This window comes from Schistosoma mansoni, chromosome 1, assembly GCF_000237925.1.
Source record: "Schistosoma mansoni strain Puerto Rico chromosome 1, complete genome".
Lineage (NCBI taxonomy): Eukaryota > Metazoa > Platyhelminthes > Trematoda > Strigeidida > Schistosomatidae > Schistosoma > Schistosoma mansoni.
The window spans coordinates 40,683,325-40,700,005 of record NC_031495.1 but is presented as its reverse complement, the minus strand read 5'-3'; the positions used below and the strand labels follow the sequence as shown (position 1 = coordinate 40,700,005).

Genomic DNA, 16,681 nt, shown 5'->3' with positions numbered 1-16,681 from the left:
TTTTAAAAACTGGTTAGTGATCATACATTATCTCATCCATCAAGTATTTGGTTATGAGCTAATGATAATACTTACTTACTTTACTTACGCCTGTTACCCCTCGTCGAGGAGCATAGGCCGCTCACCAGCATTCTCCATCCAACTCTGTCCTGAGCCTTCCTTTCCAGTTCTTTCCAGTTAACATTCATCCTTTTCATATCAGCTTCTATTTCCCGGCGTAGTGTGTTCTTTGGCCTTCCTCTTTTCCGTTTCCCTTCCGGATTCCAAGTTAGGGATTGAGTCGTGATGCACATTGGTGATTACCTCAATGTATGTCCGATCCACTTCCAACGTCTTTTCCCAATTTCCTCTTCAGCTGGAAGCTGGTTTGTCCTCTCCCATAAAACGCTGTTGCTGATAGTATCCGGCCAATGGATGTTGAGTATTTTGCGTAGACAATTATTTATAAATACTTGTACCTTCCTGATGATGGTCGTAGTAGTTCTCCACGTTTCAGCTCCATACAGTAGGACCGTCTTGACGTTCGTATTAAAGATTCTGACCTTGAAATAAGTTGACAGTTGTTTTCAGTTCCATATGTTCTTCAATTGTAGAAATGCTGCCCTTGCTTTGCCAATCCTCGCCTTTACGTCTGCATCCGATCCTCCTTGTTTATCAACGATGCTCCTCAGGTACGTGAATGTTTCCACCTCTTCCAGAGTTTCGCCATCAAGTGTGATTGGGTTGGCGTTCTCCGTGTTGCATTTGAGAATCTTGCTTTTTCCTTTGTGAATGTGGAGGCCTATCGATGCAGAGGCTGCTGCTACATTTGCTGTCTTCATCTGCATTTGTTCGTGTGTATGAGAGAGGAGGGCTAGGTCATCTGCGAAGTCCAAATCATCTAGTTGATTCTGAGAAGTCCATTGTATTCCGTATTTCCCCTCAGATGTCGAATTCTTCATAATCCAATCAATCACTAGAAGGAAGAGGAATGAGGAAAGTAGACAGCCTTGTCTGACTCCGGTCCTTACTGGAAATGCATCTGTCAGCTGTCCTCCATACACGACTTTGCACTGTAGTCCATCGTATGAGTTTTGGATAATGTTGACAATCTTTTCAGGAACTCCATAGTGTCGAAGAAGTTTCCATAATGTTCTCCTGTCCGCGCTGTCAAACGCCTACTCATAGTCAATGAAGTTGACGTATAGTGATGAGTTCCACTCAACTGATTGTTCCACGATGATCCGTAGTGTCGCGATCTGGTCTGTGCACGACCTATCCTTACGAAATCCAGCCTGTTGATCCCTAAGTTTGGCGTCTACTGCGTCTTTCATCCAATTCAGCAGCACTCTGTTGAAAACGTTTCCTGGTACTGATAGCAAACTGATGCCTCTGTAGTTCTCACATTTGCTCAGATCGCCTTTCTTTGGTATCTTGATGAGATATCCTTCTTTCCAGTCCATTGGCACTTGTTCCTCTTCCCAAATCTTCTTGAATAGAAGGTGAAGCATGTTTGCAGTTATTTCAATGTCTGACTTCAGTGCTTCTGCTGGTATATTGTCATGTCCTGCCGCCTTCCCACTTTTGATTTGTCTGATGGCCATCTTGACTTCTTCGATCGTTGGTGGAGTGACATCTATTGGAAGGTCAGTGTGGGCTGCTTCGATGTTCGGTGGACTCAATGGGGCTGGTCTATTCAGCAGTTCCTCGAATTATTCCGCCCATCTTTTCCTCTGTTCTTGAATCTCAGTGATTATCTTTCCCTCTTTGTCCTTGACTGGTCTCTCTGGTTTGCTATATCTCCCTACCAATTTCTTCGTTGTATCATATAGTTGTTTCATATTCCCTTCTCTTGCAGCTTTTTCCGCCGCCGTTGCTAGTTCTCCCATGTATTTCTGCTTGTCGGCTTTAATGCTTTTCTTCACTTCCCTGTTTGCTTCTGCGTACTCTGCTTGTGCTTTGACTTTCTCTGCTCGTGTTCGGCTGTTGTTAATTGCTAGTTTCTTGTTCTTCCTTTCTTGAATTTTGTCCAGGGTTCCCATAGAGATCCATTCCTTGTGATGATGCTTCTTAGGACCAAGAACCTCCTGACACGTTGAAGTTAGTGCTTCTTTTATCCCTTTCCAGTTGTCCTCCATCGTAGTTTCTTGTTCTTTCAGTAGATCCTGTAGAGCTTGGAACCTGTTGTTGAGAGTTATCTTGAATTCATTGAGCTTGAAAATATCTCGAAGGAAGGCTGTATTGAACCTTTGTAATGCTTTCTGTCCAGTTGTCCAGTGTTTTTTTTTAGCTTCAGTCTCATCTTGGCCACAACCAGGTGGTGATCTGAAGCTATGTCAGCTCCTCTCCGGGTTCTCACATCTTCCATTGATCTTCGGAATTTTTTGTTGATACAGATGTGATCTATCTGGTTCTCTTTGGTTTGGTCCGGTGAGATCCATGTAGCTTTGTGTATGCGCTTGTGTGGGAATATTGTGCCGCCTATAACCAATTTGTTGAATGCACATAGGTTTGCAAGTCTCTCCCCATTTTCATTTCTCTCTCCTAATCCATGTCGTCCAATTATATCTTCATATCCTGTGTTGTCCACTCCAACTTTAGCATTTAGATCTCCCATCAGGATGGTCAGGTCCTTTCGTGAGCACTTCGCTATAATTGATTGCAGCCTTTCATAGGACTGATCTTTATCATCGTCGTTGCTATCATTGGTGGGTGCATAACATTGGATAACGTTTATTGTGATCCCTTCCTTCTTTGTCCTGAATGATGCTTTGATTATCCTGGGTCCATGAGATTCCCATCCCACAAGTGCATTTCGTGCTTCTTTGGACAGCATTAGAGCAACTCCCTGAGTGTGTGGAGCATTTTCCCCTTCGTGACCGGAGTACAGCAGCATCTCTCCTGTACCTAGCCTTTGTTGTCCAATTTGTGTCCAATGGGTTTCGCTGATTCCGAGTACTGCCAAGTTGTATCTCCTCATTTCCATTGCTATTTGGCTGGTCTTTCCTGTCTCCCACATTGTCCGGACGTTCCATGTACCTATAAAGAGTATTGCTCTGGTTGTTAGAAGGTGCATCGGTCTCGTGACTTCCGAAGAATTTCGGCTTTCATCATGAGACGTCATAATTATTCCTTCAACTCCCAGGGCAGAGTTTAAATGGTTTGAATGATTTTTTCTGGTTAGCGTTTTTTTAGCGAGTTAGCTTTTCTACGGGATGGGGTCGCTAACCCCATGCCCAACCCTCCTCCTTTACCCGGGCTTGGGACCGGCAGTAAATCTAGAGCTGCGAAAACTGAAGAAGTGGATCAGAGTTCACACCTAGAAATTAATAGCTAAAAGTTAAACATCTCAACTATTAAACCACGGTTGGATATTCAGTTTTGAGCAAAGCTTATCAGTTCCATATATGCAATAATTTACCTCTCAAAGACACTCGACGGCAGTGAACAGACAAAACTACTACAGTTGACTTACCCTACAGGATATGTACATTTTGTTAGCCTTCATATTTTGGAAACAACAAAACATCAGTTTTATATGAGATGTGACATTATAGGTGACTAATTAACAGTTGAAACCACCAGAATTAATACATCGAACTACGTTTAAAACACTATTAAAAAACTGTGAGCCACTCTCAAACGCTAAAGCCAGCGTCTACACTTTCGCAACAAACCAGTTAACGCACTTTTATGGTGAAAGGGAGGGAAAACTACGCAGTTTTCTTGTGTTCAAATAACACTTAGTTCCATGAAAACAACTAATGATTCATATTTATTTACGGGTGTGCCAAAAAGACCCATATTGATAAAATACTAAGAAATAATCTGATATGAAAGGTCAAATATTCTGCATATTATTGATAGGAAAACTGTTTAGTTCATTATGTTTGGTTCCTTAATGACTTTGGCCAATCCGCAGGAAGTCTAAAATCGAATTTTCATTTAATTTGAGGGAACTAATCCTCTCCACCTACTGTTAAAGTTAGAAACACTACCATTGGGGGATTTGGAGAGTTTAATCCTCTGAGTAGCGTTAGAATAAAAATAGCCAAGAATCGACAACTGGAGAACCACTGGAAACTAAAAAAGAATAAACAGTAGATTGCCCTACTTTGAAACTCCTAAGCATTCTACACTCATAACCTCATATAGAATTAAAACTAGGTCCTGAAGTTCGAGTGGTAAACACAACGTCTCTAGAGTGGTGGTTTCCTACTAACCCGTTACTTATATCAAAATATCTAGTACATAATATATTCAGCTATGCTGTTAATTGAATCAGCGAAACATTTATTACACTGGTTAACTGATTATTATTTTAATCGATTTCAGGGATTAATCTTGATTGGCTCCAATAGAACTAAATAACTCAAAAACCTATTGAGAATTTTTGTCAGAGGGTAAAATCAATGACAGTAAGATGAACGTCACAAGATAGAACGATTTTTGACTGATAAAATCATTGAAGAATTCCATTTTTTGAAAGTGCTTTTTAATTTAAGAAAAAAATAACACTAATGCATTACATATCATTGGTTCAAGGAGAAAAAAGTAGGACTAAAAAAACAGTATATTAAACATTAAAAACTGACAGAAGCTTCTCTATCATATGACAAAAACCAATCAACAACATTTATTTAGTGTTACTTCTTAATGTTCACTAGACAAACTTTTTGTAATACAGGGGAGTTAAAGATGTGTTATTACAAACATCAGGATAAAATTCAAAAGAAATAATAGAGAAAGATATAGATGAAGTGTGACAAAAATCTGTATGAAATTGACATTTATAGAAAGATCCACTAAGGTCTAATTTTTATTTATCGTTTATCATTTAAAGTAGGTGATTGAAAACATGGTAAAAAAAGAAGCAAGAGCTATACTTTGGACTTATATCTGGCATTGATTCAAGTGATTCAAACAAACAAATTCTGGGATATCGTCTGCATTTTCAGGAATCAATAGTTCCCGATCTTTATGGTGTTCGAATGTATATCACTGAAACAGAGAACTATTGTGAGGATGGTCCACAGGTGAAGTCGAGGAGGCTCTAAGAAGCCCAGAAGGAGCCCGACATGTTCCATCCAATCAGCTTTTGGAAGAATATTCTAGAATTGCCACGTGGAGCTTCCCTATTGGACAATGCTGATAACTCCCTGTCTGCGGATTGGATAACTATAATGGTGATTTTGTTTCTACTAAAAACTATAAATACCTGATAATTTTGTACCATAATCGACACTGTTTGGAATAACATTCCTTCTACTTGTCTTCTGTCTTTTGATTTGTGACTTGGGAGGGTTCCAGCGTTCGATTGCTCAAGTATTGTGCGATAGACTAAGAATTCTAAATTCGAGATACAAAAACTATATAAATAGTGTCATCACTAAATAAGAGAGATCCTGCCAATAATAGAATGGATGAACAAATAGGACGGTAGAAAATTCTTGTGAAATGGATATGATTGAAAGATCAATAGTGTAGATGACCGTATAACAGTGAACGGGTTCACTTCGTCAGTTCTTGATGGTACAGAAAAAGATATACAAGATAAATAGGAAGAACATAAGTTAAAGATATTTGGAATTTCGATGAGCAAGGCGAAACGAATTCTCATGCGGACTTGTGTTACATCTTGGTCTGATCAGTTTAAGCCCTTTTTAAATTTACACAAGTTTACCTACGTTAGGAAATATATTTTTTAAACTATCTGAGCAAACAAACATTTCTAATGTTTATTTTTAGTATATATTGCAGAAAAACGTTTTGAAATGAAAGTTTCAACGTAATATGGAGAAATAGTTATGATTCAAAAGACATCATGAAATTAGCATTGTATAAATGATAACATAACAAATAATCGAACAGTATTATTTTTTATTGAATCTTACCAGACTTTACTCTAATAAACTGTAATTTTCATCGGCAAACTTATATGAAAAAATACTAAATTAATCAAGTGTATTTGACGAGACAAAGATAACAATGTAACAGAAATACATAACTAATAATAGTAACAATAAAAAGCAAAAGCTTGTAGTAAAATCACGGATGCAGTTGTGGTAGTAATTATCAAAATACTAAGAAGTATAATGAAATAAAATCATTAGAATGATAATCATTGAGAATTACGCAACAAGAAGTGTATGACTAATAAATTAAGATATACAAGTAGCCATTGAGAAATCTAGAAAAGATGAAGAAAAGAATTGGGTATAAAGAATTTGAAAGGTCATCTAATCGGTTTCTGTTCAAGGAAACGACACAGGTATTTCCAAGAAAAATTCAGTATTCTTATGTTACTTAGTCTCATTATAACGGAATCCAGAATATTATAATTCTTAAATATCATACAATCTATTAAGATTTATATCGAGCAAATATATTTAGTGAAATATTCATTAGATTTGATTGGAATGATTTTATAGAACATGATAAATAGCTATTATACATAACATAAAAATAGAAACTAAGCACATGATTCATACTTTCCATAACCGATGACGGTCGGCCGATTACGTTATATTGAACTGATATTACGTTAACAGTCAACAGGTGCCAAAATCCCAAAAACTCTCCATCTTCCTTAAAACAATATCATTAAATGATTGAGCAGTAACACTGTGAAAACAGAATATGGTAAAGAAGTCTTTTTCTTTTATAGTCAAATTTGACGTTGAGTTGTATCCATTCATTGTCCTGTTGTTATGAGAGATAGAATATGAAATGTGTTAAGGTAAGGCAAAACTTCATGAATCGCATTATAAAACGTGCTACAAGTTGCTAGTTCGAGTAATAATAATCTGTCTGAAAATACAACAACCTCGATGCGCGAACGAAGGCAATGCCCTGAAATAAGCTGTTTAAATCAAGAGCGAAAATATTCAATAGTCATGAATACAACCATTGAAATCACGAGACATCAAAAGAAGGAAGCAGATGATTTTTGCCTACTATGGTAACCAAGAGTATAGTTACATTTTATCTATTGCCAACATCAAAATGCATCAATCTACGAGGAGATATTAGAAGAAAAATACCCAATTTACTGTGTTTAAGTATTGGAATACTAAACATATTATTTTTATATATGGCCAATATGTTATTGTAAGTTATTGTAGTGGTAAGGGTCAACTATTTTCTTAGATAGATTTTTTTAACACCAAGCAGTCACCATATATATATATATATATATATATATATATATATATATATATATATATATATAAATTGGGAAGAACATGAAAATTTTCTTTAAAAAAAACCATAAATAGGAAGTGAACCGCAGTCATTTTTAAACATCGGAAAACCTATGACTGAAGATTATTATAACATAATCAATACTAAAACTATGATTCTAATCAAAAACAAATAATAATACAGTGCTTCCAGGTTTTCCATGGTGGACTAGCTTCCATTGACTCATGATTTCAACTACTAAAAAATAATTTAATGTCGTTAACTAGGACACATTTCAATTAATAAAGTAGTCTACCTTAAAAGTTGTGTTTGTCTTACAGTACCCAAAAACACTTTTTTTGCAAGTGTTTTATGTTATCAATAGAATATCCTATAGTTTCGTGTGGTTCAGTGATTTATTCATTTATCTAATTGTATCAGTTGAAACAGGTTTGAAATACAATCAGCCTGGTAGGATTTGGTTAACATGAATAGACGACTTTAAATTAATTAATTTTTTCACGTGTTGTTTAGCCTATGAACATTTTTTTTACAAACGAATGAAAAGATATATTAACTTACACCGCTATATTTGGCTTAAACATTTTATTAGATAAAATAGTAACATGATGATGAGCGGGATAAAGATTTGTTTGTCTTTATTACCATTGTCTTAATTATCAGCTTTGATTTCCCTATTCATAACTGATCCGCACACTTTTTCGATGTTAACTGTGAAAACTATGATAGGTGTATATTTGTCCATGATGTTTGCAACTGTATTATAAAATAAACTGAAATAATAGTAGTGCATGTATTAAAAATGGTTGGATAATGCACTCATTTAATGCCGTAATTCCAAGGAAATGAAGACATTGAAAGATACAAACAGAATGAAACAGGAATACCAAATTTTAAATTGGAAATATAGTTAAAAACATAAGAACTGAAAATAGCATAAGATTTTATATGACTGGATGCATAAACTAACTGACAGCCAAATAATAACTAATGAACTTTGTAAAACATAAGGGTCCACTAAATTTTATTGACAAGAGCGTTATGCTAATCATAAGCGATATAACAAATTTGTACTGTTGAAAATTATAATACAGAGAGTAGGTATAACAAACACATAAACGTCCATTTGTGCAAGTCCGAAATAGTAAAAAGGTAGAAAATGAAAAGACACGGAACTTAGACAAGATGAATACAAGTCGATAACGTAAAATAATAATGACAAGATTTCTCAAATTATTAAATTAAGTTTCAATTAACTAAAAATGTGAAACTATACCCATTTGTCTTTTGTTAAAGGTGATTTTGAAAGAAAAAATTGTCATGCTTATTTTTTCGCTCTTAGAACATATAAAGCACAATATACTGTTGGCATTGAAGAATATACAATCTACAATTAATTGTTTGAAAATTCATATCATATCAACAACACAGATATATGAAAGAATATTATTCTCCATGAATTCTTATCAGCTTCTACAGTCAAATATCCAAATTATTAATCACAAATTACAATTAAGAAAGTGTGGACGAATATAATGTACCACATAAAATAAGACTAGACATTCAGGAATAAGAATGGTAATGACCAGAATGGTTTATAAATCGCATATTTAAGACAATTTAGATGTGTATTTATGATATCTAGCAGTAAAAACATTACGTTTTCAAATCGTTTCAAATTAAATACCTTTTTTGCATGAGGTTAACAAACGTTATACAAAATCTGATAAGCCGGTCTAAATTCAACAGGCATTCATTTGAATATACTTGACGTATACAAAAATTGAACCCCACTGAATATGCTAAGTATATTTGTTAGAAATATCATTAGCTTGTACAAAGAACTTAAATGTTTAGAAACACTCCAAGCTGTTTTAATTAGGTATATCTATGGAAAAAATTTTTGATATTCATCTAAACTATATACAACCGATAGTAATAAGCGACTATCATCACGAAGATAACTTTTTCGTACCAGTCAAACGAGCAAAATAAAAACTACGCTTTATGATTTTTATTAAAGCCTAATTCCCAGCGCATTTAGATGATCAGCATGCATGCACACAACATCTTTGGATAAAGAGATCTTAAAGTTATCACTGACCCTATTATTATGAAGCAATGGTTACGTTTGCCTTCAATAGCTGTTTGCCAAAAAAAAAGCCAAATTATAAAATAAGTAAAACCACCATCACATTGACCTTCTATCTTTAACCGCTCACAAATTGAAATGATATAATTAAAAGAAAGAGTAATACTTCTAACGTGGGTGATTAAAGAGACTAGGCTAATTTAATGCTATTTGACAGTCTCTAACTTATTTCCGATAAAATGATCTAATGAACGTTCTTCTATTAAGATCGGTCATTAGAACAGCCCGTCGTTATTTCATATATAGATTCTACTTGTCAAATATAATACCAATTATGAACTAAAAAGGTTGATATGAAATATGCGAGTGCTTCATTATTGTTTTTAGACTAAGGACTATAAGTTTTTCTATTGATTTTACTTGACCTTACTTAGATTTATACGTAAAATGTATATTCCTAGGTGTGACTATGTATGTTTCTTAGGCTAATCCAGGAAAATGTTACTTATCATTAGAAACAATGGAAAGCATTTCTCCACAACACTACACAGCAGGAGTGTGATGTACTTATTTCCTCGTAATTATTTGAAACTTGAGCTAAAAATGGGAGAATAGGATTTTTCAAGGTATTATTGCTATGATTAAAGTGCTTTTTACTTAATCAATTGTAATTAAGGTCGAAAAACATAATATCAAGAAAATGATGGCAAAATAGACGGCCAACCAAGATTGGAATATATATATAGGTCACTCACTGCTCTTTGAATGTGGACTGTGGTTCTCTATACAACTGTCGAGGACATCTTGTAACATGCATCGATGTATGATACAAATGAATTAGTGGGCACATAAATTCCAGATATACGCCTTATCTTTTCGTGTGATACAAAATCAAAGGCCTTGGATACATCAACAGCACACGTTGAAAGATATATGAAACCAATAGATTTTTCCACAACGATAGCAGTGACTATCATTGTTTCGTCGAAACACTCATCTTTATCCGAGATAATTTATGAATTCAGATTCCGAATAAGTTCGTACTACCTCGCAGAAAAATCACTATCCGGATAAAGAGCTAAAACCGATGTAATAAAAATGAGATCATAATCTCCGGGCGCTAATGGGCTATTACTCTTCCGAATAAATGTAACTCTTGCAAAATTGAAGTGATCCGAGACTTCTTCCATGGACAAAATTAGATTCATAAAGGTCCTCAAAGTGCTATATTTTTGCTCAAACAATGAGTTAGGTTTGATGTAGTATGCTTGTAAAACGCAGTTCCGTTGCTGCCCCTAAATGCCCTGGTACTGCCGAGGGTGGGGAAAGTCAGCTCTCTCTCTGCAAATGCTCTCACATGGCCACACGTATACAGCTACTACCACGGAAGTCCTAGTCACTGCCTTCTCGCAGAAAGGCTCTTGTTTAACGAAATTGAGAGGACGAAAAGTGAATGTCTGGCGCTTCAACCGGGCCGGTGGATATGGATGACCCACCTAGAAAAGTTGGAAAACCCTGATTTCAAACCAGTGGTACACATGGGATCCAGAATGCTGAGGGAACAAATGGCGTATGAACCTATTGTTGGTCGACGACTACCATGGGACTGCATCTCCTAACGTTCCTCCACTTGCCTTGTGGGTTGGACCTTTAGGTCCAAGGCTCGAGGAATAGCCACCTAAGAAAACCACCTGCTTCGGTCTGGGCACCCCGGTAGTATCACAGCCCTCATATATATCAATGATAACTGCTACTGGCCTCATTATTATTGTGTGGCACGTATGTATTTGGTGCCCCATTGTACCAATGTTTATGTGTTCAAATAAATAAATAAATATAAGTTCCATAGCTCACTAAAAGGAAAGATTCTTTAGGCTTTGAGACAGAACAGCGTTCTGCATATGTAATTCATCTATTCTGATAACATTTATACATGGGTATACAGGAAAATTATTCAACTTAGAATATAACTAAATTACAAAGGCTCAAAGGTCGTGAAGTGGCTGAGAGAGGGGAAGTATGAAATACGTAGAGCATTTTAGGAAGTTTGAATGCATTGCACATGTACTCTAAGAATCTCAAGTGGTTAAAAGACTTCACATAACGAGGGATAATCCAGTAACTAATGAGCTAGAAGGTTGTTTGAGAGGACTTGAAAAATGAAACGGTCTATGCGATTGATGTGATCATCAGTTCAGATGGGAGGCTGAAAGCTTCCTGATGTGATCGGTAATTATGACACAGGAACTTAGTCGGCAGCACAAAATTATGTTTGGAAGTCATGGTCTCACCACAACCCTAGTCTGGCATCCATCGATTATGTTGATGAAAAGTTTGGTTGACAGCTGATCAGAAACTGGGATGATCAGTACTGAAGGCAGTAAAATGGGTGAGTGGACAATAATTGGTTGTTTGATTTTCTGCGGTGTATAAATGGATTTGTAATGCTGTAGTGAATGGTATGATAATACAAGTGGTATGCTGTCTGGTGTACGGGATTCTTTGTGTTATGTACGTTTTTATCCAAAATGGTGCAAGAATACTGTATGAATGATATGTGATACTATAATCTACTGTGATACAAGAATGGTATCTAGATAGGAGAAAATAGTACTGAGAGCAATGGATGACCGTTCAAGAAGTGTTGAATGGGTGATACTTGAGAACTGGTCTATATAATTATTGATTGTGGGTTTTTCGGCTCAGAGGGTCATGTATTGTTAAGGACAAGTCTGTAGGCGTTACGGATTCAGGCTCAAATGATGAGGATGTCTGTATAGGATAAGCGTGAGTTGGGAGTAGATCCAAAACATCGATAAGCTGAGGTTATTTGTCGTATGTCAATGATATCTGGTCTTCCTAATGGTTTATTGTGAGTTTGAAGGGTGATCATACAGCCAATATTTCAGAAGCAGCCAGGGACTCGATAAACCTTGTATGTAAATAGCCAGCCCCGAAGGCGTCGTTTCTGCTGAATAATATGGTGATTCAAACTGGGGTAACACTGAAGATAGTCTAGTGGCTTCCCCACGATGGTAGGAACGATGTGAAGAATGGCGATTGAATTAGTGGGTATGAATGTAGTACGTGACAAAATTTAAAAGCAAAGGAGACATAAATTTAATGCTTCAAAGGATGGCCTCTATCCCTAATGCTCAAAGTGAAAATGTTATTACTATCCTATGCATGCAAATCCAACTGACCAATGTTGAATGAAACGAAGTGTTATGGAAAATATGTTTCCAAATATTGAAAATAAAATAGTCAGAATAGTATCTGAGAGTCCATTATTGATTGGAATAGTCAATCGCTGATTCGAAATGCATGTGAATAATTTATTCAAGTCGAATTTAATGGACAGATATCATCAACTTGATTTTCTGGTGCTTAGTCGACGATACACAAATCTGGTAAAGTTAAAATTAATGTTGTCACCCTTTCCAGGTTTTTTAGATTCATTTTAATTCAGTCAGTCACAACGTAGAACTTCGTACGTACGTACATCAGTTCGAGTTACCATTTTAATTGACAGACAAAATACATTGTTGATAGAATATTGTGACAAATGTCTCTTTTTTTCTAGGAAAATAATGTCACTTTCTGTAAACTGTCTATACGATAGAAGTGATACATAATGATTATTATAGATAAGGAGTAGTCGTAGTTACATTATCAATTATTTTGTTCAAATATTTGTCTTCCTTGCAATTTATTTATGTTAATACAGCAAAACAAATTGAACTGTTTGACAGTTACTCAGTAAATCATCTGAGTTTACGTTGGGGTAGTGTGATATTGTGCTGGGTTTTGAATGACAATTGAATTAAATCTTTTTTTTTCTACATAAAACTCAGAACATGTTGAAGTTTTTTTAAGCCAAGTGAACAAAACTACACAAATTAGCATTATTATCTTTAGGCTTACATATCAACTAAACAGTTGTCAAACAAATTTTTAATTTTAGTTACCACTATTAAATAAAGAACTGCTAGATACAATCCTAGACAGATAGTAAGAAAAAAGAAAAACTGCACAAAAGAAGACTAAGAGGAAGACAACATGCTTCTTAACGTAATTATTTCCAAAGACGGTCACCTGCGACTAGACTTTGGACACTGATTAGCTGGTATAGACTTTGCACCAGCTACAACTTCCCTGTAAGATCAAATAATACTTGTGGCATAAAACCGAGTACGAGAGATTATCTTGAACTACTGGATTATATTGAAATATTTTATTAAAATACATCTAGGCAAGTAGATGTTCGAAATATAAGGAATATTATGTTTCTTAACATAAGCTTCCTTATCTTAGTAAATCTATAGTGTTGGGAAATCCCACCGATGAAAATTTATTTTAAAGATATATACTACTTATTTCATGCTTTCAGCCAACACTTTAGAAACCGAAGGCCTCGGAGATCATTAAGATACAATGGAACCATGTCTTTCCTGTATGTAGGATTGTGCACAGACACGAAGTAGTGTTAGGACCAAATTTATAAATCTAACTTTCGTAATTTATATCTGTTAGGATGAACTAAGAATCAGTCGATTACAATTATCTAGACCTAGCATCATCAAATAGACCATATTTAAGTGTATGAGAGATGAAAATAATTCCACAAATGATAATCGTAATATGTTAACTAATATTTTACAGATTTTCTTATTATCTCCACACTTTCGAAATGAACAGCACTAGGATTATAACCTGTCATGATATTTACACATAAGAATATACTCTGATACGACACTAAGAGGTGAGGATATATTTTGTATCAGCATTCAGTATGAAACAAAAGGGATTCATAAACTTGGTAACTTCTTGGATCATATACTTAAGCTATTCCTTACTACACACAAGGTTTGCAACTATCATTTATTTTGTATTATGTTAGATGTTTCATAGAAAATAATTAGTGTAATGAAAGATGAGTGAGAACACATTTTGACACAATGATCATGGATGTGCTTGCACCAAACAGAGAACTAGTGAATAGTGAATTACCAAATAACAATCATAACTGTAAAAGTATGCTAAAATATCAAATCCTTAATGATATGACCAATATTCTGGTATTTGTCTTTCAAAAGCTTAGGTTCTACCATAAAATCTGATTACAAGATACACAGAAATAGTCAACAGCCTTCTTTCGGAGATCAAGCTAATTTAGGTCAGTTTAGTTCTCTACAGTATATGCTTATCTTAAGAAAGACTAGAATATAAACTACAATAAGCTATCTAACTCAAGCTTGTTAACATTAAAAAAAGCATATTATAAACTCGTATTCTTAATGGCTCTTATATTATGTAACAAAACAAACTATAACGCGCTTCAACAACAATGTGAAAATGACTAAACAGATTAATGCTCTAAGTGGTCATTTAGACAGTATTTCTAACGAAAAAGATGCTAGGAGAAACTTCCAATAAGTCGGTCGAGAGATATTGAGAAGTATCTAAATTTTTTTAACAACCGATTGGAATGTTGAAAGCAAAATACTTCGAACAATAGTAAAGTACCAGAAAATACCTTATTTCGTGATATGAGGAATAATAAAACCCTGATTTAGAAGAGCATTAGGTATTTTATGACCTAATTAACAGAAATTGACTATCAAAAAAGGAGTGATCGAATGTCAATGATAGCGTTATTTCTATATACCTAGCAGATTGAGTTACAATAACGAACCCATAAGTTACGTGAGTCTAGATAAACATAGTAACCATTCATAGAATTTAAAATTTTAGTGACCGAATTGGGTAACCAACAATAAACGGAGAGAAATGAATTAATACCTAGATTTCACAGAAAAACATTAAGAAACTGCCAATGAAAATCAACAGAGTTTATAGGATTGCCTGCAGAAAATAAAAGGATTGCAACGGACAATATACCGGCTACCAATGTGTACAACAAAAACATAGAAATGCGCACAACTGGACAAAGAATATTATTTTCAAATATTTCCCATCAGCTTCTACAACTAGAAGTACAAATTAGTGTTCCAAGGAGATAGACAATTTTAAGACAAACAAACCATTTAAAATTACAGTTTATGAAATCTAGGATTGTTGGCGGAATAAAGTCAACATTGTTAATATTGGAATTATTAGTATGCATAAACTATAATTTTAAATGATGTATTTGTCCTAAAATTGGTTATCTTTTTGGAAACTAATGTGTATTTCTAGCTGTAGAAGCTGATGGGAAGTAACTGAAAATAATACACTTCGTCCATATAAGTGTTTTTATTATGATAGGAATTTTCATAGAAATAAACAAAAGGAATTAATAGTTTAATTACACCACTTGAGATAGGTTGACCTAAGATCGCGTTAAATAACTCCTAATGATTAGAAATGATCAACCAAAACAAAGGGTACGGTAAACAGAATAAAAGGGGGGTTGGGGGAGGTTTACTTACCAAGAAATGTAAATTTATCCCATCAGCTAAGTCAAGTGACTTTCAGATACAATTATTTTTAGACTTTGTTTTAAATTAATCGTTTTCTTAATTGCTTCCACTCATACTAACAAGTTTATTTATTTATTTAAACACATACATATTGGTACAAAGGGCACCAGATACATATGCGCCACACAAAATAATGAGAATGGGAAGAGAAAGGGGGAAGATGCGTACATATAAAGGAAGGAAAAAAAGGATGAAAAAAAAAGAGTAATGATGGGGGGAACTGAAATGTACAACCAGAAGAACTCTCTCAGTTAAGAAAGTTAGAACTACTCTTTATGAAGAAAGTAAAAGAAGGTTACAGCAGGATCGCCACTGGCTTCTATTCTGAGCCATATCTGATAACGTCCCCAGCCACTGTGTTGCACCATCACTTGGACCCCACCCAAGGAGTCGTAAAGGACCAACAGAAGCTAGCCCTTTGTAGCTTTCTTTCATTCAACGACACCATGTCATACATTGACCACCTCTTCGCTTTTGCCAGCCAGCCTTAGCGTCGGCAAATAATGCACGACGAGGAATTCTCTGGGACGACATTCGTAGAACATGTTTAAGCCACCGAAGTCGATGTTTCAAGATGGTGACACCAATCGGATTATCGTCTCTGCGCCCGAACACACGATGCTGAACGTCAGTATTACTAACATGCTGTTGCCACTGGATGCCAGCAATCCTTCAGAGACAACGATGATCAAAAAGAGAGAGTTGTCTAACATCCTGAACTCGGAAAGGTGAGGTTTCACGATCATAGAGCAAAACTGCTCTCACCGATGCGTTGTAGATCTGACCCTTTACAGCCAGACTAACATCACGAAGGCGCCAAAGATGGTCCAGATTGGAATAAGCCGCTCTGGCTTTCAATACATGTGCATCAACCTCATTACTAACGCCACCACCAGCACTTATGAAGCTACCTAGATACACGAAC

General features: G+C 35.4%; 1 protein-coding gene across 1 annotated transcript in view; it reads right to left on the bottom strand.

The window, feature by feature from the left end:
• Smp_126630 (hypothetical protein) overlaps window positions 1-16,681 on the bottom strand; it is a gene marked incomplete at its 5' end in the record, with an annotated part of 37,036 nt that overhangs the window by 4,582 nt on the left and 15,773 nt on the right. The window lies entirely within an intron of this gene.